Source organism: Podarcis cretensis (assembly GCF_951804945.1).
Source record: "Podarcis cretensis genome assembly, chromosome: 1".
NCBI classification, from domain to species: Eukaryota; Metazoa; Chordata; class Lepidosauria; order Squamata; family Lacertidae; genus Podarcis; species Podarcis cretensis.
The window spans coordinates 30,250,362-30,274,518 of NC_137170.1; the positions used below are offsets into that span (position 1 = coordinate 30,250,362).

General features: G+C 44.3%; 1 protein-coding gene across 8 annotated transcripts in view; it reads right to left on the reverse strand.

The window, feature by feature from the left end:
• NRXN3 (neurexin 3) overlaps positions 1–19,028 on the reverse strand; it is a 1,235,498-nt gene extending 1,216,470 nt beyond the window's left edge. For 3 of the 8 annotated variants that reach the window (XM_079988539.1, XM_079988541.1, XM_079988540.1), the window contains exon 1: positions 18,702–19,027. The gene's annotated coding sequence lies outside the window, so the exon portion shown is untranslated. Of the gene's footprint in view, positions 1–18,701 lie in introns of all 8 variants that reach the window. The other 5 variants (XM_079988538.1, XM_079988533.1, XM_079988544.1 and 2 more) reach the window with 3 other exon arrangements.
• Positions 19,029–24,157: the final 5,129 nt, after the last annotated feature.

Here is a 24,157-nt window from a genome sequence, read left to right on the forward strand (position 1 = left end):
TCCGGGCCAGCCTGCAATTAGCCAATTTGGCAGGCTGATGCAGAGCAGAATTTCAAGCTGGGAGCACAAGCCAAAGCTCGCGTTCCGGCAGGGATCAGACCCTGATGCCCAGCCCTGCATTGTCAGCGGGAAGGGAGGCGCTGGGCATCCCGCAAAGCCACCACACCCCTAAAAGGGGGTAAGTGGATTTACCTGAAATACCTGAAATCCCAGAATCAATGCCTACAAAACTACTTCATTTGGAGATAATTCCACATGCAAACACAGCATCTCCTGCTCACTGAAACAACTCTGCCTATTCCCCTGTGCTGCCCCTTATGCCTGGAACTTTTGCTGTTGTTGACTGAACTCACTAGTTGTTTTTTAAATGCAAAATTAACTCAAGATTACTTACATAATAATAGCACACAAATTAAAAGGCACAATCAACCAAAGATGGCAACAGGCACACATGACAGTTCACTGCCATGCTGGATAAACCACACACACCATCTTCTCCAAGTTTCTTGGCTGCATCTTTGTCCAAATCAACTTAAGATTCAAAATTGTCCCATTCCTTAGATTTAGAGAAAAGAATAGATCACTGTGTCCAGTTCTGGGCACCACAGTTCAAGAAGGACACTGACAAACTGGAACGTGTCCAGAGAAGGGCAACCAAAATGGTCAAAGGCCTGGAAATGATGCCTTATGAGGAACGGCTAAGGGAGCTGGGCATGTTTAGCCTGGAGAAGAGGAGGTTAAGGGGTGATATGATAGCCATGTTCAAATATATAAAAGGATGTCACATAGAGGAGGGAGAAAGGTTGTTTTCTGCTGCTCCAGAGAAGCGGACACGGAGCAATGGTTCCAAACTACAAGAAAAAAGATTCCACCTAAACATTAGGAAGAACTTCCTGACAGTAAGAGCTGTTCGACAGTGGAATTTGCTGCCAAGGAGTGTGGTAGAGTCTCCTTCTTTGGAGGTCTTTAAGCAGAGGCTTGACAACCATATGTCAGGAGTGCTCTGATGGTGTTTCCTGCTTGGCAGGGGGTTGGACTCGATGGCCCTTGTGGTCTCTTCCAACTCTATGATTCTATGATTCTATGACATGCAGAAGTACATATTTTCTAGTCACTCTGTTTAGAAATGAGAATTCTTTCATGTGCGGAGTAGAAATTCGCTTCTTAGTTAATCTTCTGGCTTTTTTGACAATTTAGGACTCAAACCAGATATCCAATAAGAAAGGCAACAGCATGTCCATGAATGACTTGTTTGAGCCAGTGTAAGGTACATGAACACCCTTGGTCCCTGCAGCTATTTATTTTTATTTTTATTATTACCACCCCCACCCCCATACACACTCTGGGTGGCTTCCAGCACATATAGGTAAAGGTAAAGGTACCCCTGCCCGTACGGGCCAGTCTTGACAGACTCTGGGGTTGTGCGCCCATCTCACTTAAGAGGCCAGGGGCCAGCGCTGTCCGGAGACACTTCCAGGTCACGTGGCCAGCGTGACATCGCTGCTCTGGCAAGCCAGAGCCGCACACGGAAACGCCGTTTACCTTCCCGCTGGTAAGCGGTCCCTATTTATCTACTTGCACCCGGAGGTGCTTTCGAACTGCTAGGTTGGCAGGCGCTGGGACCGAGCAGCGGGAGCGCACCCCGCCTCAGGGATTCGAACCGCCAACCTTTCGATCGGCAAGTCCTAGGCGCTGAGGCTTTAACCCACAGCGCCACCTGCGTCCCTGCTCCAGCACATATAAAAGCATAATAAAACATCTAACATTAGCAACTTCCTGATACAAGGCTGCCTTGGCATCCGACGGTCAAAACACATGAGCACGCTTCACATATAAAATTAGTACTTGTTAGAACTACATTCAGGCTTGCTTCTTCCTTCACACATGCCACTTTTTTTTAACTTTTTTTTTTTAGGTGCTTCCCCAAACCCCGCATACCCTCCTTTTGAGATGGTTTCTATGTGAGTACTTTTCCCCTGGCACAGGAGAAGGCAAACTCCAGGGCTTTTCCTGCTCTTTCAAGCAACAGAAACAGAACCCGTAAAAAGGCAGCTCCTTTCCTGCTTTCTTTCTCTCCTGAACATGAGAGGCACAGAGCAACAGATATGGAACGTAAAGCATTATTAATAGCCACTGTCCTGCCATGATGAGTCACCTCACCACATAAAAAACAGCAGAATCACAAGCAGGTTTTTTTGTGTGTTTTTTTAAAAAGCCCTTTCCCAACAATCGTAGACCAACAAGGTAATTTATTGGCAGCATTAGAAGTGAAATACCAATCAATTGCACTAATATTGAAAGCACGCTATGGTATATCATTGCCTAGCAAGGGAGGCAGAAGTACTTGCGGAATCCAACACAGCGATTCAAAACTCATTCCATCCTTCTGGGAATAATAAGATCCCTTAGATAGCTATTAGAGACATTCTTTTAGTCACCTAGCCATAAATATCCCATAAGCAAGAAGTGCTGCGGCGAATGCAGAAATCCGGTCACTGTGCCATCATAGAAAATTATCCCCCCCCCCCTAAAAGCAGATCAGTTCTATGGGAAATTTCCAAATGGGCGGGAGAAAAGGTGTCCCACGGTTTCAAAGTCACAGGAATACATACCTGCTCAGATTTCCCTGAACCTTGTCATGTTCTAGGACAAGGATGGGGAACATATTTCAGCTAGATGGCCACATTCCCTCCTGGGGGGGCTACCTAGAGCCCCCCCCAGAGGCAAAAGTGGGCAGAGCAACTACAGTGGTACCTCGGGTTAAGAACTTAATTCGTTCTGGAGGTCCGTTCTTAACCTGAAATTGTTCTTAATCTGAGGTACCACTTTACCTAATGGGGCCTTCCGCTGCTGCTGTTGTCGCTGCCGCCGCCGTGCGATTTTTGTTCTCATCCTGAAGCAAAGTACTTAACCCGAGGTACTATTTCTGGATTAGTGAAGTCTGTAACCTGAAGCGTCTGTAACCTGAGGTACCACTGTAATGTGAATTGTACCTTTATAGAGTCAAGGTGGTTTATTTACACTTGGACATCCTTCTCTATTGTTCATCCAGGCAAGCAAGAAGAATCATTAAAGGACACATTCCAACCAGGAAAAAATGCACAAAGAAGATCTGGTGCAGGTGTGTGGCCTGAGCAAAGTCCATACAGCTATATTTAGGGCCTGCGGGGCCTTGTTTACCCTTAAAACTGAGTGGCAATGAAAATTGTATGCATGTTTCGTCCAAAGAAGGCCCCTGACTCCCATGGGAAGAGGGACTGACACTCTGAGAATTGCAGCTCTGGGAGGGAAACAGGGGTCTCCAAACAACTCTCAGCACATTTAGCAAAATACAGTTCCCAGGATTCTTTGGGGAAATTGATGACTGTTTAAAAGTAGTATGATACTGCTTCAAATGTATAGTGCTTTAAATGTATAGTGCAAATGAGGCCTAGGATTCTGGCGACTGTTGTATGTGCAACTATGATGGGAGGGAGTGGGGGGGGGGGGGAGGAAAGGTTAAAGTAAATAACCTGCCTAAAGTATTTTATTTTTTAAAAATTACAATTTCAGCCAATTGCCCACCTGAACATGAAAGCTGGTTTCAAAAACTGATGCTGACAAAAGGTGAAATTATTTAGCACATAAGTAGTTGTTGGCATCAGTCTCTCTTGGGAGACAATGAAGGAGTGTGCCTTCTTGTAGCTGTAGAGACTGATGCAGGAAATACATGTTTTGTTGCAGCTGGGGCAGATAAAGGCGTCTGGTTGTGTTGCTGCAGACGCACCATGGAGTTTCTTCTCTCAACACTCCTCCCAGCGGCCATTCCTTCTCTGGTCATGGCTATGGATGCACAACCTGAATGACTGCCTCCAGCCACTGTGGTCATCTACAAGGGATCCCCACATAGCAGGGCTGATGTTGCCAGCCTTCAAGCCACATTTGCAGACATCTTTGTAATGCAGTTGGTCTGCCAATGGGCCTAGTGCCTGAAGCAACCTGCCCGTAGAGCATGTCCTTGGAGATCCTGCCATCTTCCATTCTGTAGACATGACCAAGCCAGCATACATGTCACTAAGACGGGAGTGAGAAAATGCTGAGAATGTGGGCTTGGGAGAACACGTCTTTGTTTGAGACTGTCCTGCCATGTGATGTCCAAAATCTTCCTGACACAATGCATGTGGAAGGCATTGAGGCGTTGCTCCTGGTGGTTGTAAATTGCAGACCACTCACTTCCATCAAGCAGTGTACTCAACACGCAAGCCTGGAGAAGCAAGCCATTGCTGTAGTTGCCTTGGCAATATGCTTGTCCAGCTCAGCATCAGTGGAGATGTTGCTGATTATGGTGGAGCCCTGGTAGATGAAATCATCTACCACCTCAAGCGTGTGGTCACCAATGCTGATGCATGGAGTGCTGGTGAAGTCCTGACTCAGGATGTTGGTCAAAATTCCCTGCAGGCTTGGGCAAAATGGTTAATGAGTCTCTGTAGCGCTTCTTCAGAGTCAAGGCTGTCATCTGCAAACATCTCTCAGATAAGGACCCGTCACACTTTTGTTTTAGTGAGGAGATGTGCCAGGTTGAACAGTCCCCGTTGCTCCTTGAATGGAATTACACACTGTCTTCAATCCAGCTGAAGGCACAGGAGATCAGCAGGGAGAGGAATATGCCAAAGAGTGTTGGGACAAGAATACAGCTCTGTTTCACACGGCTCTTTATACAGAAGCCGTCTGAGGATGAGCCATCATACTGGACGGTGCCGCACATGTTCTTGTGGAAGGACACAATCATCTTGTGAAGCTTCCTATCTTGCTGGGCGCTGTGAAGAGTCCTTTTCAGATGATAGGGTCAAATATCTTCATCAGATACATGAAGGTGATGTACAAGGGTTACCTTTGCTCGCAACATTACTCCTGCAGCTGGCGCAGTGAGAAAACCATGTTGATTGTTGATCGCTGAGCTCTAAAGCCGCATTGTGACTTGGGATAGTTATGTCATAACTGGAAAATTGTGGCCCCACCTACAACTGAGCCCTGAAAGGTTTTCACAAAGGAATGGGACCCTCAGGCTGAAAAGAGGCTTCCACTCTTGCCCTAGAGCTTCTGTGGAAATTAAGCAGGTATGGACCTGGTCGGAGAAATGGAGAATGGTTCACTAGAAGGTGAGTGCTGTTACTTATGGAGCCAAAGTAGAGGCCCCCATATACAAGACAAAGGTATCACTAAGTTTAAAGGAGCCCCAAAGTCTGCAGGAATACTACAACTACGGGGGAAACTCCCCCCACAGAAATAGGACTGAGCATGCACAGTGGTCATGTAATGCTTACTTTTTTGACAGGCAACTGTGTGAGATTGAATGGATTGGTTGGAATCCAGAAAGTAGTATTCCATTCTGCTAACTTTTGTTGTAGTTCTGACTTGCATTATTGATCTTATACCAGCACACCTGATCATTTCAAAAAGGCAGATGTGTATATCTTTATAGCTATGCTGTAGCTATTTAGCTACATAGAAAAATTGTACGCCACTCCATGATTCTAGGATGAAGGGCAGTATAGAAATTTAACAAACAAAAATGTAACCTCAGAAGCAGCCTCACATTGAACTTCATCAGTTAAGTCTCTCTGAAGCCAATATGTATAGACCATCATGGTTGTCTTTGTTTGCAAAGCCACAGCCCAACAGAAATCAAGAAGCAACTGATAAAACTATAAATGCACCACAGCATATTTGCCAAAAACAAATTGAATTTGAGCGGGCACACTCTGAGGTCACAGACACATACTGTTCAGGGTGCATTTGTGTGAAAAAGAATCCAATCAACCTCAGGCCTACTCCTGATGCGGGGCCATCCATCAAAGGAGCTGAGCTTGCTTCACATAACAATAATAGCCACCTCACCCACGTAACAAATGGGCACACAAAGAAAGTGATGGGTCTTGAGTTATGCAGTCTTTAGAACAAAACCAGAAGCTTGAGTTCCAAACACTGCAGTTTGCTCACAAGAAGAGTTGCCTCCGGCTTGTGGGGCAAAAGGACACAGACTAAGATATTTACAGTGCTACAAGTTTAATGTTGCACTGTATGGTATTCCTGCTCAGGGTTCCAGACTGGTAGCAAAGCCCTCTTCCATTGCACTCCATTTGATTCTACTTGGGACAGTTTTCCATCATCATCTATACAGTCAACATTCCACATCCACTAAGCAAGCTGTCTTGATCGGGCTTTTTAAAAGAGCTCCCTCCTTACTTTTTTCTCTCAATGTTTTCTAACACCTACATCTTCTGCATAGGTGGGGCAGTTGTGGATACATAAGGATCCAAACATCAGTGTCAGATCTATATATTTTGCCATAGGGTGAGGAAGTGTGCACTCCCACCACCCACCCTTCCTGCAGGTTTGTGTCTAACCATCCTTGCTGCCACCACTGCTACCAAGAGAAAGATGACTACAGGTTCATGTCCCATCCTGCCAATGTGGCAGCTTCTTGCCTTCCTCTTCCTGGGATGAGCAAGAAGATAGGGCCATTCTTAAAAAACAGTCCCTTGGAAGTTGGCACCTCTGCACATTCACCAAGTCACCAAGTTTATTCTGCCTTCTAGCATAAGTTAAGTCAAGACTCAGACTAGTTTTGCTTTACAGGCTCCCTCTTTTACACAAATTAATTGGTTTGAATATGGGTGAAGCATGCATGCAAACCTGTTGCCCATTAGCAAAAATAAAAATAGTGTACAATTTCAGGAGGTGGGAGGAGGCAAATTTCCAGGAAAAGTATGACAATTATTTCCAGGACAACAGTAAAAAAAAAAGGAGAAGGGAAAGAAGAACTGCTACAGACACAGCTTCCAGAACAGATTGGAGGAGGTGCTATTCCTATTTTAACAATGCCCAAATCGGCTTGAAACAGGCTGCTTTATTCTGCCTAGTGGTAGGGTAGAGCTCAGCCACGTGGCTACATTTGGGCAGCCTGCCTGAGGCAGCATACTTTGGACATAATTAAGAAGCAACACACTATCAGTTATTTCATTTAAATAACAGCAATAATAATATTTTACTGTGGTAGGGTGTCATTTCAATGGTCTTAGCCAAGGCACCAAAATGTCAGGCCAGTGAGATCAGATGCCTGCTCATTGCTTACATTTTTTTAGTTATGTGAAGAATTGATTCTAGGATAGTATATCTGAAATGACTGTCCAGCTACATTCGAGCGAGTTCTGCACACTGTCTCACTAGAGTGGTACATGCCCTGCTTATCCCCCACTTGGATTACTGCCATTCTCGGTAGTAGAACTCATCTTGTGGAACACCCTCCCATCGGATGTCAAGGAGATGAGTAACTATATAAACTTTAGAAGACATCTGAAGGCAGCCCTATATAGGGAAGCTTTTTAATGTATAATGTTTTTATACATGTTGGAAGCCACCCAGAGTGGCTGGAGCTACCCAGTCAGATGGGCAGGGTACAAGTAATAATGACAATATTATTATTATTACTACTATTTAATTTATTATAAATATTTACATTTTGCTAGTTATAGCTGAAAGTGCCTGGTGTTGCTGACAAATTCTAAGAAACAGAAACATACTGAGATTTTAAAATGGAAAGTGTAATTTGCTAGTTTCAGGGCTGTGTACAGCACCACACATCTACATTCCAGGACCTTGACCTGGGGAAAACCTGACCTGCATCCAGCCTTGAATCAATGTTTAATTAAGGTTTTTAAAGCCCTATAAGCTCAGGAGAGGGGAAGCAGGGGAAAGACACTGATTCTCCTTTTCCTCTCTTCCCAATTGAATCGCAGGGAGCAGAAGGGTTGGATCCTACTGGGTGCTGTTTCACCCATGCATTCCCTGTAGGAAGCATGCTGGCAAACCAGCAGACCCCTTCAGCCAGTAGGGCTGCACCCTTGGCACACAGTTCCTGCAGTGCTGCTGCATGGGCTCGACAAGCTTCCTTGGCCTCCACAATCTGCTGCCCTGCTCCTGCATAGTTTCCTCCAGTGTGTCCCATCATGGTGTGGTTCAGCCCTAGCTGTCCTTGCCACCAACACCTGCAACTCTGTGGCTGCCATTTAGCAGACTCACCTTTCTGACCATCCCTCAACTTGCTCCTTCATCAGCAGTCATCATCAATGGTGGGGTGGGGTGGGGTGGGGGAAGCACATAACTGACAGTGAGAGACCAACTGTCTTCTGGCACTGGCTCAGCACAGGAACAGGAGACAGGTCTTCTCTATTCCTCTCCCCCACCCCAATCTCCTCTTCCCACCTTGGGACCTCTGCGGTTTCAGCCATTTCCTTTGGAATCCTGCTATGGTCTACTTTCCAAGCACATTACCTGTGGGTAACATGCTGGTAAAGCAAACCCCTGCAGCTAGCAGGTGAAGGGTTCAGTTGCACTTATGGACTGCATACATGTGTTCCACTGCTGGGAACATGCATACAAAGTCAAAATGCAGCACAGGGCTGTTTGAAAGCCCTCTTACAACAGCCATGGGTTGCCCTTGGTAGAGGCTGCCTGACTCGCCTCCCAGCAACCCACACATTAACAAACCCAGATTCCTCCAGGCAGCCCAACCCAGGGTGATCAGGGGTTGTCTTGATGTGATTCAGTCAAAGTCCAGATCAGAGCAAATTGGCCTGGCTTTGTTTGGGCTTTGGTGGAAACTGGTGTGCAGCCCTTTTCATTTCTTGCCAAATTTGGTTAACACCATTTCAGTTTTGACAGGTTCAGCCCACCATCTTGATTCAAACTGGAGTCCAATGGTATCCAAATATAGACCAAAGCCCACTCCTCCATTTCAGGAACCACTGTCAAATTGGGCAACATTATTTGCAGTGCGGTCCAAATCAGTGCAGTTTTGAATAGTTCGGTCTGCCTCAAAATGACAGCCAACAGTATCCAAATATAAACCAAAAGTCCATTGCTCCATCTCAGGAACTGTCATGCAAGCTGATTTCATGCCAAATTTGGTTTAAAATCTTTTCACTTAGGAATGGCTTTGCTCACCATCTTGTTTCAAAATGGCCTCCAACCATTTATAAACATAGACAAAAACCTGTTCCTCACACTTGGGAACAGTCATGCCAAGTTGGAATGATAATATCTCCAGACACATCCAAATTGGTGCAGCTAGTGTTAGGCCCACAGAGGAAGGTTTTAAGCTGCTGCTTCACAATGAGGTAAAACCTCCCAACATGCTGAAAATTGGGGTATAAGTTTAAATAAAATAAAATCATGATGTGTGACCATTGATTGCTTTATCCAGCATGAGTTTATCTAAACCCCCTTTAAAGTCATCTAAATTGGCAGCTGTCATTGCATGTTGTGGCAGCAAATTCCATGAGATGACTATGTGCTGTGTGAAGAATGCTTCCTTTTGACTGTCTTGAATTGAGATATTTGCTCATCCTAGTCCCAAAACAGATGAATGGCAATACCACCACTTCTTGTGTTCCTCAACAAGTTCTTGTTGAGAACTATCCATTTAGTCCTACTCTCTTTTCCCAGTTCCCAGGTTCCAGTATAGAAGAGGATCCATAACTGCTAAGTTTTACTCAAGGGCCTTTGGCAAAGGATTTTATCAGAAACATATTGGAAGTCCAAATATACAGCATCTACCACATCACCCCCAGTCACCTGGAATATGCTTTTCAAACTGTTGAGTTCCATACAATGAGTAGCATACTATTGCTCTTACCTGTGATCATGTCCAAAGTACTTGCAACTCCATTGCCTCCCTCTCTCTAAAAAGAAGAGCCTGAAACTTGGACTTTTATCAGCAAAGTCCACCAGTCCAGGAGGCTCTGCAGATTTATTATCTGTTCTATTTATTACATTTATATAGTACCTCTATATTCCAAGGAGCTCAAGGTGGTGTACATGGTCAAAATAATGACTGCTTGTGTTAGCTGGCAACTTTGCTACAAATGCCTATCTATAGTTCCTGGAGGGCCTCACCAGTGGTCTGGGGCCAGAAGAGACTGCCAGACACCAACAAAGGGACTTACACAGAGCCGAACAACTTGCATCTCACCAAGATGAACTTGCATATCACCAAGATGAACTTGCATCTCACCACCAGATATGAATGGTGGCCCATGAAGGGCTTGAGGAACAATGTTTTTTTTTTCCAGGCCAACGCATGCATCAGAAACAGGAGATTAGATCAGGACTCTGGTAGGCTGCCACACATGGCTATCAGATTGTGTTTGGCTTGGTGGAGCAGAAAGTGTGCAGGCCCGGGTTATGGCAGGCTCCCAAATTACACTTATCGCTCCTCGCCAATTGTTATTCTTGCCCACCCCTAAAGCTCGCATCCTGCTGCTGGAAATTTGTTTGGATGCAGGAGATGCTGCGGCAGCATCAAGGGCATTGCAAGGAACAATTCTGGGAGTCGAATGCCCCTCCCTGCCAAACCGAAAAATGCACCCACATCCCGGTGCAGCTGGAAAAATGGAGGGGGCCTGTCTTCCATCCTCTCATGGTATCAGACTGTGCTAGTTACCAGATGAGAAACTGGCATCTTCCATGAGATTCAGATAGCCCACTACTTTGTTCCTGGGGATTGAAGGCTCCTGGTGTTAATTAGCTCCTGTAATATGATGGATGACAGCAGGAAAGCCAGAAGTGACACAGGCAAATTGCATTCCAGAATGAGCCTTCCCTCCTCATCAAGGGCACTGGAAAGGGATCTGGAGAAAGACAGGAGCTGAGCTGCAACACCACCACCTGGACACAGTGTATATAAATACAATGAGGCTGTGGGAATCGGGAACAAGGAAGTCCACCCTCAATACTAACAAGAGAAAACAAAGAACATTTGACCTGCCACAGGGGAGCAACACACACAGGTTTCTTGGGCTGATCCCTGTTGCCATGAATAAATTGAATCCTTGAGAAAAGGATAAAATTGCCCTGTCCTGATTTGGTGGTCGAGCCCCTGCTGCCCATGGGAAGCAAAGGAATACACAACTAGACACAACAACATACTAAGGAAGAGAAGGTGGCAGCTCAAATCAAGGCCATAAGGGGATGCAGCCCTATCTCCTGGGTGAGAAGCATCCTTTTCTCTCCAAGATGGAGGCCAAAGGAGAAGAGATGAAAACTGGGGCAAGGAGGCAGTTGGGTGGGAAAGAGGAAACCAGCCATGTATCTCCCATGATACATGGGATGGGAGATGAGACAGGCGAGGGAAACTGGAAGGGATGGCCTGGGTACTGCAGCACCAGACCACAGAGGTATAAAATATTAATATAAAGTTAAAATTTGGGGGGGTATATCCCTAGTGTATGAACATCCATGCATCACCTTAGTTCATTTTACCAACTGCCAGTGCATAGTCATCCCATTCTCCTGCAGTCTTTTCTCTCTCCAAGCACACATTGTCCTAGGACCAGCTTATCCACTAGACAAACACAGTATTGGCACTGCATGCAAGCCCTGCAAGGGGAACTGTAGACACCGACTATGTTCTGCAATTAACTGTCCCAGAAAAAGGATGCTTCCAGAAGACCTATTTATTGAGTATTCATCCAGATTTGCTTGAGGGGAGACTAGATGATGTTGCATCAAAGAAGGTGTTCTCTTGCACTTCCCAGTGCATTTTCTGTCACTTTCCTTATTGCAAAAACTCTGATCTTGGAGAAGCAGGTCTGTTGCACAAGACCTCCCAAAACACAATAATGGTGAGACCTGAATTTTCTGGTATGTGATTGAATCCCACCTGAAAGCAGTGTCAGTTTGGAAACACCCAAAGGTAGAGCAGCAAGATGAAGAGATTAGGGCAGAGGGGACAGAAATCTACAGTGGGGATTGCAAAGAGACAGGAATCAAGACCAAGAGAAGAAGATGCATCTAACCTGATTTATAGATCCTAATAATGTCTAGGACCAACTCCATTCTCCACTTACAAAATAACAATTACAGAGTTCTGTTTATCCACCCTAAGCTCGCTGTATTGAAATGCAACCTTCACAAATTCAGAGCAATCACCTGCTACAGCTCTGTTAGAACTATTACTTTAAACTGGGAGTTGCACATCTGAATATTCCCCCATTTAAACAACAACCCTGCATATAGAAAATCAGCTCAGTGGCAGATGACAGGCCAGGATGGTTCTCTCCAATATGCTTGTTTTCTTTAAATGGCAACATTTAACTATGCAATCCCGTTTACAGTCTAAAGTGGAGAGTCCCAGCAAGACTGTATATGTGATTACTCTGAACACGGAGATCAGCTCTCAGGACTCAGCCAGTCCACAGAAATTGTGTTGTGGTTGATTTTCAAAATGCAGGTGATTTTAAAAATGGAAAGTGGAATAAGGGGCACTTTGAACTTGGAACCAGGGGGAGGAAAAAGGAGCCACCAAAAAGGAGTGCTCACTTGTCTCCCAAACACATTCAGTACACTGACAACACTCCTTCCAGATCAAGGCTTAGTTGCAAAAGCCTTTTGCACGTCAAACTTATTGCATGTCAATAACTATATTGTTATTGCCGAGACCTTAGCATGAACAATCTTTGAGTTACTTTTTATAAGCCCCTCAACTTTCTGCATCAGGGATGCTCAGAGAGGTAATTCCAGTAACTTCTTTTTGCTGGTTAAAAATGACTAAGCACATAAAGGTGCCTTGGTTTGAATAGTTGTTGTTTTTTTAATGAAAAAGAGCTAACTCACCCTAAGACAGTTTTTGACCTTGGCTGTTTGGGGTTGTTGCTTTCTACGCCCTGATACAGCATCTCCTGCATCTGCCAACTTCCAAACTTCCACCTAAAGTGCAGTAGACTATGCAAAGCTGCTTGCCAGGAGGACGGGGAGGAAGAAAAAAATAATGAGGAAAAATAACTCCCTATATTAAGACACACACACAAACAGAGAGAGAGAGAGAGAGCGAAACACATAAACCAGAATCTGAGGGGTGGCACAAACAGGAAGCCCAATGTTCACCAAAATGATACAGCTTAATTCCACAGGAATCAAGGAAAAGGAATAGCTACTTACAGATTTTGATCATGGTCATGCAAAGCCCTGGAATCTGCTGGTGAACCTGTGACCCTCCAGGTATTCTTGGACTCTAACTGCCATCAGCCCCAGGTGACCCGGCCAATGGCTATGCTGGCAGAAGCTGACGGGAGTTCTAGTCAAGCAATAACTACAAGTCTGCAGATTCCCCACCTCTGATCTAAAAGAGAAAAGCCAAACTCAGGCGCTAGCATTTAGCACTTCAATCCACAACCTTTTTTCCCCAAAAGTCAGTCCCATTCATTTTAACAGGACTTCCTTCCACATCATAGGATTTGAATCATGGGGATGTTTTGCGGCAGAAATATCAGAAGTGGCCAAGGGCTAAGAGGCCAAGAGACCTGAGCTCCAATCTCACACCAGAATTAAGTTGATTCAAGGACAGAGATGGGACAGGCCACTGGGACACAGTTATCCTTTTTATAATAAATAATAATAATAAAATAATAATAATAATAATAATAATAATAATAATAATAATAATAATAATTTAATTAAGGCTATTACCTTGCCCCTGCCCTAAAATGCCTTGAAAATTATTCAAGCCAAGCAGAATTTTCACATATTTTGATTTTCATGTTGGAATTGTCACGTTCAATGGGAAAGAATCTTTAGCCAAACAGCTAAGCGAATTACACAAAAATCAAGCAGTGTTTCTCGATCTTGCATCCAAACAGCTAAACAGTGAGAGGTGGAGGAATGCAACATTTTGTCGGCTTCAAAGAGACTTTTAAAGTTGCAGCATAACTTGACATTCCCTTCATCTTCATTTTAAAAAACTTACTGTTCAATCTCTGCTCCATGGATGAGTACAAAATAACCATCACGGGTATGGGAAAGTAATAACCAAAAACTCAAGAGACCGATATTACTTTCTCAGGGTGGGAGTTTCAATTTAACAAGTGTAGCACCCCCTACCTGTTGCTTAGCTGGTCACTGCACTATCACATACTGCCTTGGTGAGAGCAGCAATACAACCTGCCAGTTACTAAATGGGCTCGAAAGAATAAACTTTCTCAGCTCAGCTCTAAGAGGTTGGACCTGGGCACATCTGAGAAGCAAAAACCAAGGAACCTTGTCACTTCCCAGTATTTGTCTATGAAAACTGTGCAAATCAGATGCCCCATAAGCCTTGCATCTCGGTTTCTGCGGTTCTCATTTGCTAGAATTCCTCAAGGTCAGCGAGGAAAAGGAGAGCAAGGAAAAGCAAATGGAAGATGAAGACATTGCACTACGAGCACCTTATTCAGCCCATTTCTGTTACCAGCTAGTAAAGCAGAAAATATGGAGACCTTTGAACACTGCAGCCAAATTCAGCCACATGCAGAAAGCAAGGGGAAACTGTCTGCCGAGATGACGGAAGCCATTAGAGATCGTTCCTTTCTACCAGATTTGCTAACCGCACTATAACACACCCATCTAATGATGGTAAGAAAATAGGTTTGCCTCAAGGAGGAAGGCCTTTTCTAAAAAGGGAGAAAAGGGATTTCAAAGGGTCAAGGCATCGTGTCAGCCCTTTGCACCCAGCTTTCCTTCGCTGCTGTGCCCTTCCCCACACTTCCAGGCACGCTCTCCACCCACTGCCTAGCAAAAATTCACCCACGCAACATCAGCAGGGCTAGAAAGCGGCTGACAAAAAAGAAAAAGGGGAAAAGATAGGGCGTAACTGGAAGGAGGTTGCAATGCTTTCTTGAGACCAGAAAAAGCCATTTCTCCCTCTTTCTCTCTCCCCCCACCCCACCACACATTCTAATGGTGAAAGGCAAGTTTCTTCTGCACCCTCCTGCAACACACATACAAATGTCACCCATGATTCAATGCCCTCCAGTCTCATATGAGTACGCAGCCTTCAGCACAGAAGTACACGGGATCAATTACATCCCTGCTATGTCTGATCAGAAGCACAGAGAAGCTGGGCAGGAAGTATCTGGAGGGACAGCGAACGAGGACAGGCCTGGAGACAGTAGCTCGGTCCTGGATGTGACATGACTCCCACATCCCTCTCCCTTTGTATTGCAATGCCCTCCAGCTTGGACACACACGTACCTGGCCTTTGTGAGGGGAGGGCGCCATTGGGTGCCTGCATGCATGCCATATACTCTCAAGTGTTGCAGGCTGCATCTTCCCCAGAGTACGCTTTCCTCCTCCACAGCTGCCTGGAGTAACCTTTATTCCAATATGTCGCAAGCATGTATTTCACGGGTGGTTAAACCAAATCATTATCACCAGGCATTTACTTGACCAAAAAAATGTTATTACCCATCGCCGAGTCTATTCCGCCACAACACAAAGACACCCACCCGCCTTCTCTTCTCCAGACCCCTTCTACCTTTGTTACATACCCTCCTTTTCAACATGCGAATCGTATGACAACATGCCGGGGGGGGGGGGACAGAGCAGAAGGAGCAGGCGGCAAAATGCATAGGTGTGCGTTTGGCATTTGCTGTATTTTCCACTTCCCGAACAACGCCTATCAGCTCTCCCCCAACCCAACACGTAGATATAATTTCAAAATGCAAGACATAGAATTAAAACCACGGCCTATCGTGCAGATCTCGGATATTAACCGTGATCCGCACATGCATTGGGAGCCCAGATATGTGGGGCACAAAGCAAAGGTCATTGTGATATGGTTGTAATACACATGCACACACCCAAAAAAAGCAAAAAAAAAAAAAAAAGCCGCATAGCCATCAAGAGGTAATACAGAATTTTCTCGTCAAGAGCCGAAAAGCCTACGGGGGGTGGGTGGGGGGAGGCAAGAGGAGGAGAAAGGGTGTGTGGATAGAAAAACAGGGGAGGAAATGGCAGAAAATGAGGAAGGGGCTTATGAAGACCATACAGCCCTGAGTCTAATCCCAAAAATTACAGTCCATCTTCCGTCCCCCCCATCCCCACTTAATATACCTTCTTTGCTCTCCAGTCTCCCCTACCAGCATTAGTACAGACAGATTTCTGTATCTTGGATTTGCAGCAGTGGGTCTAATAACCCACTGATCAAAACCCCTCACTAAAGATATCCCCTCCCATTCTTTTTTTTTTTAGCTCTGGCCTAAAGAATAATGTGTTTTTAGAGATAATGGTGGCTATTAAAAAGAAACAGAAGAGGACACATCACAGACATTATTCAAGCAGCTCCCCCGCATCACCTCAATCTCCCACAGCACGCACCATGATTTTTTCTGATTCCCTCCCATTCCTCCCCCAACCCTTTTCCCCACCCATTAAGAACGACAATCATAAATAAAAATTTACCGAAAAAACCAACAACAATGAAAAAAAATTGGGAAACGAAAAATCCACAACTCAATCTGGATAGCCGATCTCAAAATCCCAAGCACTAATCCGCTTGAATTCGTTCTTGCCCTTATATAAGCAGCAGCACGCCAACATGTTCAGTGGAAACGCAGTGTAAAATGAGGCCAGGGTAGAAGAGCAATGGAGAACGGTGATATCATCGGATATCAGCTCCATCAAGGAGCCATCATCAACGGCATGATGAAATCAAATGTGGGGGCCTCAAATTTTAATTTATTTATTTACTGACGTGACATTGTTCCACAGACATCCCTCTCCCCTCCGTTTCCCCCCACCCCACCCCACCCCCCGTTGTTGTCATATAAAGGATGATAAGGAATACACATATTTTGCTCCCAAAGCATACTCCTCCACCAAAAGATCCCCCGAAAGCTCCAGAAAGAGCAACCTCACTGGCCAAGACTCTTGTTTATATTTCATCGAATCAATTAATACAGCCCCAGTTGTTTTAAGTATCACTGATATTTTGGTGTTCTTAGGTAAAACCCCAAGACGTCTCCCCTTTCCCACAATAGAGAGGAGAGCGCTATGGAATATAATTCCACTGATGCCCATAATAATGGGGCACAGAAGCACATACATACAGAAAGGCAGCAAACTAAAATGGTAACCGTCATCTCTCGTGGAGGGGGGGGAAAGGGGGGGCCTTTTCACCAACCTTTAGATAAACTTGTAGAACTGGGTACCGTGGACCATTTTAACTTAAAATGAGAGCGACAACACCCCGGCGTCTCATGGTATATTTAATGGCCGATTCTACACAGTGAACAGACAAGCTTTCCTTGGCATTTTCTTTTCTCCACCCAGATAACATCCTTCTCTCTCTCTGACTTTTCGCTAGACTAGTTAGGAGTTCACCCCCGCAAAATCCAGTCCCCAAAATATACCATGGCACAAATACTGGTTAGCGGTCATAGGGGGAAGGAAAAAATTCTCTCAAGAGATCTGAGCATTTGACACTGGAAAAAAATCTCATGATACAATTGAAGAAGAATAAAAATGAATTGGTTGAGGGAAGGGGGGGGGGAGAAGCTATTTTCATCGAAATTTTGAATATTCAGGCCAAAGAAGAAATGAAGAATGAGAGGTTGTTAGGTGCGGAGGGGGACCCTGGCATTTCAAAAATGGTTTCAGGGGGGAAAAAATTGGTTATTCTGCCTCTGAGGTCTTTTATTACCTACGCATTCTTTAATTTATTTTAACCAAAATTGCAAAAAACAACGGAGGGAATAAAATTCACTTTTGTGGGAGGAAAGAAAAATGTGCTTTGGTTTGGTGTTGTTGAAACAAAATAATTTCAGGGATTTTGTTTCCTCATCATAAAAATAAAATAAAATGTAAATGTAAACAAAAGACCATGACACTTTCACGCAGCACTAGAGCTGGAACCCATTGGAAAGAGAATTACATCACTGTCCTTCATGGTTTAAAATTGGAAATTAACTGAAGGTTTGGATGTTGGGGGGGGAATGATTTTTTAATTTAAAAAACCTGGTTATTTCGCACACATTTTTAATTTATTTATTTTGCATTAAGAAATCATCCAACCAACCTTTAAGGTCACTCCTTGCCTGGAAGCTCACAGCACTTGCTCGTAGTGGAAGTTTTCAGGCAAAGACAAGTACTAAATCATTAATATAAACAAATGGAAGGCGGGGAAGTAAGATTTTTGTAATAGATCCAAAGTAGTATGAGGTGGGGGGGGATATCCTTCACATCTTACTCCCTTTTCATTCCACCCCCCTGATAAAAAATATTCAGGGTTGGGGTGGGGGGAAAGAACCTAAAGAAGATCTAATATTCTTACAAAAAAAAATATATTTTGGCTTCTTAAAGAGATCCCTGCCACAGTTTAACCCAGCACTGCCTCTTTCCCTCAAAATAACCATTTTATTTTAAAGTCAAGTGCTCAGTGCAACTGATCATCGAAATGAATCGAGTTAAAGGTACTGGTCAAGGTTTGGAGTTTGTGCTTGTCACCTTTAAAAAAGAAGAGGAGGAGGTATTTGGAGAAGATGTGCAGTTTTCCTCACGCTCAGGCACACGTAAAAATTACTTTCTGGGGATGAGAAAATCCAGTATGAGGGGAGAAATAACTTTACAAAATCCTGTCCACCATAATAAATCTCTATAATATTGAGGGTAGGCGTTTTGGGCAGGCTTTGAGGGGGGTTTTTGTTTTCTTTTCTTGTGAAGACCCGCTCTATTCTTCACAGCTCTCTCTGGTGAGAACTTGGAACACCTAACACCTTCCGAAGCGGGGGGAATCTCTCGAGTGGGCGCGCTGAAATTCTCCGTCCGTCGTGCGGAGCGAGGCGTTGTATTCCATCCTAGGGAACCATCTCCTTCTCTCTCCCGCCCGCCGCCACCGAAAAAAGTCTTACCTTGGTAGTTGAGAAGCGAGTGAGGTTGTTTAACCAACTCTTTGTTTGTTTCCTTCTTTGGGGGGCCGCTAAGAAATCCAGGGGTGTCTCTTGCCTCTCTCTCTCTCTCAGCGAGAGAGTGTGGTGGGAGGGGAAGCGCGAGGCGGGACCGGGAGGGCGTTGTCGGAGGCGCAAAAACGCGGGCTGCGAAGCAGGCTGAGGGAACGCGCGATGCAGGCAGCGAGGAGCGAGGGAAAGCTTTGGCGCGCCTCAGCCCCTCTCTCTCCGCGAGTTGCGTGCGAGGAGAGATGCGTAGAGCGGAGCGCTCTGCCTGAGACTGTCGGAGGAGCCCAGGAATTTCACGCACTCCGGAGCCGGCCCCTCCCCTCTCCGGCGCGCAGACCCCAGCATTTAAAGGGACAGCCGCGGCTGTGTGTAATTCGGGGCTCGCGCTCCTCCCAGCGCTGTTTTGCAAACAGCTGAGAAGATGTAATCTGGGGACATCCTCAAGCCCAGGGATGACTAAGAGGCAGGTGCTCGCCAGCCCCGCTTTCTCACGCCGCAAACTCAAACTGGGGAAGGCAGATAACGCGCGCGGCTCCTTCTCTGGGGAAAAGCTACGGTCAATCGGGGGGGGGGGGGCATTTAAGCCAATTGGCTTCTCCAGAAATTAAGCAGGAGGCGAGGGAACGGGCTCTCATAGCACCGGAGGGTGGGTTAGGCAAGGAAGACCTTCGCCTTCATCTCTTTCTATATCCTGTAGGAATTTTAATAAAAATAAAAATGTTTGCCTTGTTTTGTTGCAGTCTCCCAGTTCTTTTGACTGATGTCGTTCAAGGCTCGCTTACACACACACACACACACAGAGAGAGAGAGAGAGAGAGAGAGAGAGAGAGAGAGAGAGACGTATAGTGTGTGTTTGTGTATTCTATCCATCTATCTATCAGTTCTGCAAGCTGCTCCGTAACTGGGCCCCCAACACTCACGAAATGCAAACGCAACTGTCTGGATTTTGTCTTTGCAGAGGAGGAAAATCTGGGGGAAGAATGGCGCTCCAGCTATTAAGAGTGGCTTACTCATGCTGGGAACTAGGCAGGCACTTAAAGTTCACCACTGATAGATCACACACCGCCAACCTTTCCCATTTAGGAATACAACAGCCTTGTGGAAAGACGGAAGAGTTTCATGTCAAGGTGTTTTTTTGTGTGTGGGTTTTTTTGTGGTAAGGATAAAAAAAAAGTAGTTAAACAAACGTGCTGCTATAATATCTTCCTTTCTGCTGCATGTTTTATGTGCTTCTTTCACGTAGTTATTTTCACACGGCTGTATATTGTAGGAAATGACAAACGAGGATCTAATAGTCCATTAGGAAGGCACAACACGGTGCTTTTGCTTTTCAGAGGATTGAGAAATTAGAACGAGCAGTTTCACTTTCTGTTCCCATTCAGTTCCTCTAACTCACATGCAAGCATTGTATTTGTGGTTGTCAAATAATAGTAGACCAGATAGTCATTAACTATTTCAGACTTGGGATCCACATTTAACCTAAATATGCATTTGAGGATCGATTTATTTCCTTTTTTGCCATCTATTTGTGTGGCAGTGGTGTTTTTGTTGCCACCCACCTTAGATTAGACTGTATTTATATTTTATTTTACATTATAAACATATAGGAAAATTCTATTCCTGTCTACTCGAAAGTAATTCCCATTGAGTTTAATGCAACTTATTCGTAGGAAAAATATCTGTTTGCAGCCCTAATATTCCAGGGTTTGTTTGTTTGTAAGGACAGCCAAGGCAGATACCAAAACAAATATCAAATACACTTAAAAATCAATGAAATGCAATAAAAATAATAAATTCACAAAACTAAAACAGAGAATAAAAAGAATTAAACCAGAAGAGCAAAGATGAGCACTGTGCCAACTAACCCTTCTGTCTCATCCTAGTAGTTCTCCAAAACAAAAACAGGTTTATGCAACCTGCAAATAGTTTTTTTTCTTTTTTCTTTTTTTGGTCTATAAATTTTGTTAAATAAAAATACAGACAGCTCCAAAAGGCAAATGAGAGAACAAAATGAACATGTATCCTACAGGGAAGAGTTCAAGTGATCATCTGTAATGGCCAAAAAAAGTATTTTCCTACATACCTGTCTGCTTGTAACAGGGATGAGAAACCTGCAGCCCTCCAGATGTGGCTGGACTACTGCTCCCATCATCCCTTACCCTTGGCCATGTTGACTGGGCCTCCTGGGAGCTGGAGTTCAACAATATGTGGAAGGTCACAGGTTCCTCTTTACTGGCCTAAACTCTGAAGATGGCGGACACAAGAGAAGGAGCTAGACTTTCAGTTTTAGATGGGCAGCATCATTTGGGAGAAAGCTGTCCTTAAAATATTTTAAATTACTATGATCCAAAGAGCTATTTGAAGCATGGCCAAAGACTTGGGTATGTCCTGTGGTGGTGGTGTTTTTTACCTCCCCCCCCCTTTGTTGTCCCTCATGTCATCTCTGTGGTGGTTGCTATTGTAACTGAATTGTACAGGTTTGTATTTTATGTGATATAAGGTGAATGTTGTGTAGGGGGGGTATTTATAATATAAAGTAGGGTGAGTGCAAAGGAGGGCAGGAGATTTGATGAAACATTGTCTTATATTGGTGGGGTGTGACAGAATAGGGGTGCTTGTGTGTCAGCTGAAGACTGTTGGGATTTTGGAGAGGGAAAGGAAAGGCTGATTGGTGTGGGAGCTGAGAAGTAGGATAGGAGAGATCGGAATAGAAATATAAGCACATGTTATAAAATACCAAGTATCCAGACACTGTTAAAGTACCTGCTACATTCAGCTTCCACTGTAGTAATAAAGTTTTGTTTGTTCACACCACATCTCATGTTTGACTAAGCTATGAGGTTGTGAGAAAGCCAGTGATATTATTGTTTATATGGTAGAACCAGAATATCAGTTGACGGGAGATTGCTTAAGGTATTGGACCCCCAGTGCTGGGAACTCTATAAGGCACATATAGGGATCCAGTAGGGCTTGGGAAACCCTTTACCAGATAAAAGGGATTGATGATTAGAATTAAAGTTCCCTCTTGCTCCTGAGAGGTGGGCATAGGTAGAGGAGGGCACAGCAATAACACAAACTTATTTTGAAAGTTTCCTCAATTTCAAAAGGTCTTTGCTCTGGGGCATGGAGGAGGGCAACTATTTGAGGGACCCCAGCTCTGTTAGCTGCATGTGATTGGTTTTCGCAGTTCTTTGGATCCCAGCCAACAGCCAAAAAGGCACCTAGCAGTGTCCTTACAGAAACACCCCTCTCCTTGTACACACACTTCCTACATTTTTTTATTTCATTATTTGTGGATGCCACTACATAGCATGAAGTTTTCTAGGCAGCTTAAAATGATTAAGTAAAAAAGCAAAACACCAAATAAAACAGAAATAATACCAAACAGACAGGACTCACTGTTTGTTTGTTTGTTTGTTTGTTTGCAAAAATTATATACATCACCCTTCATTATAAAATTTCAGGGCTACGATAAGAAGCAACAAGTTAAAATCATAAATACCACATGGGGGGGACACAAAGAAAACCTATCAGTAAAAGATAGGTATTAAGTTAAGCAATGCTTGGCTAAATAATAGTGCAATTATAACAGAAGACAGTTGTACTGAATTGTGTGGGGCTTACTCCCAGGTAAATGAGGTCACTTCATTTACCTGGAAGTAAGTCCCATTTAAGGATCGATAAATCAGCTTCTCTCGATTTCTTGTTTTTCCCATCTTAAATATGATTCTCCACATTTCCACATCGGTTTGTGATTTAAAAAGAAGTCCTCATGAAAATTCACCAGCATTTTAGTGTAAATTTCTCTTAATATACATATATTTGTATGCAATTTTGCTTAATATGCACATTTTTGCAAAGCAATATTCCCTTATATTTGTAAGGTGGTTTTTTTGTAAGTTGTTTTCAATAATATATGCATTTACCCTAGTATATGTCTGTTTGTACACATTACTTGGCTGGAGAACTGCATTGCAAAATTCAGAAAACTATGAATTTTTGAAAGAGGGCAATGCTTCAGCTCTTGTACTGTTTAGAAAATGGAAATTGGGTAGGTTCACTTTTAAATTTCTACCCCATCCCTAGCCCTACTGAATTCAATACGACTTACTGCCAAGCAGATATAGCAAAGACTACATGCAGCCTAAAAAGGGACGCAGGTGGCGCTGTGGGTTAAAGCCTCAGCGCCTAGGACTTGCCGATCGAAAGGTCGGCGGTTCGAATCCCTGCGGCGGGGTGCGCTCCCGCTGCTCGGTCCCAGCGCCTGCCAACCTAGCAGTTCGAAAGCACCTCCGGGTGCAAGTAGATAAATAGGGACCGCTTACCAGCGGGAAGGTAAACGGCGTTTCCGTGTGCGGCTCTGGCTCGCCAGAGCAGCGATGTCACGCTGGCCACGTGACCTGGAAGTGTCTCTGGACAGCGCTGGCCCCTGGCCTCTTAAGTGAGATGGGCGCACAACCCCAGAGTCTGTCAAGACTGGCCCGTATGGGCAGGGGTACCTTTACCTTTACCTTTTTACATGCAGCCTAAGTCTTATCAGACACTGAAACGCAACTAAGGTTGGTGCCTGCTATACTTCAGAGTGCTTACTGGGTTTTTACAATTCATATAGTAGTAAAGTATACTATAGACTAATTCTTTTTTATTAAAAAAAGCAATTTCTTCTTGTGTGGGAAAACTTACAGCCTAGTGAACAAGTCATCCTTCTAAATATCAGCAGCCTCTTAAAAATAGCTAGGAACAAAACATATGCTCACATGATCTTCCTTCAAAGAGGTCAAGCAGGAGTCTAGCTGAAACAAAACAGAAACTAGCCACAAATGCACATTGAAGAATCCCACTGGTTTTCCACTGGTACAGCCAGTGCACCTCCAGCCTGAATATCTATCCATTACTGCTTACACCAGCATCACTATGATGTTTATGCAAATGCCTCCATGCCCACTTTTGGCCACACCCACTGCTGGCATTTAGCACCTGGAGGATGTTCTGAATGCAACCCTCTATCCAAAAAAAGGTTAACAGTCCCTGTCTTAGGGAGACATTTTGCACCTCTCCAAAGCACTCCTTTGCCTTAAATTTTTAGCACAGCCATAGTGTCCTGCAGGGTGCAGCTGGAGATGTTTTGTGCAGTATGAAGAATTGTGAAGTGGAAACTAAGCTTTAATGCTGATATGGAGTTCTTATTGAAGAACTAAGCGGTTTCTTTTTTTAAAAAAATACATAGGGGAATATAAGAAAATGAAAAAGAAAATACATATGAATTTTAATATTTTCAGTCCTATAGTAATTGTATATCTGAGTCTTCCTTGCCCCTCCATTTCTTGCAAAATAGCTCCACTTTTCCTTCATCACTGTGGTTTTCTTTCTCATTTTTCCTTCCTCCCACTTGCAGTTTCGTTCTCCTTCCC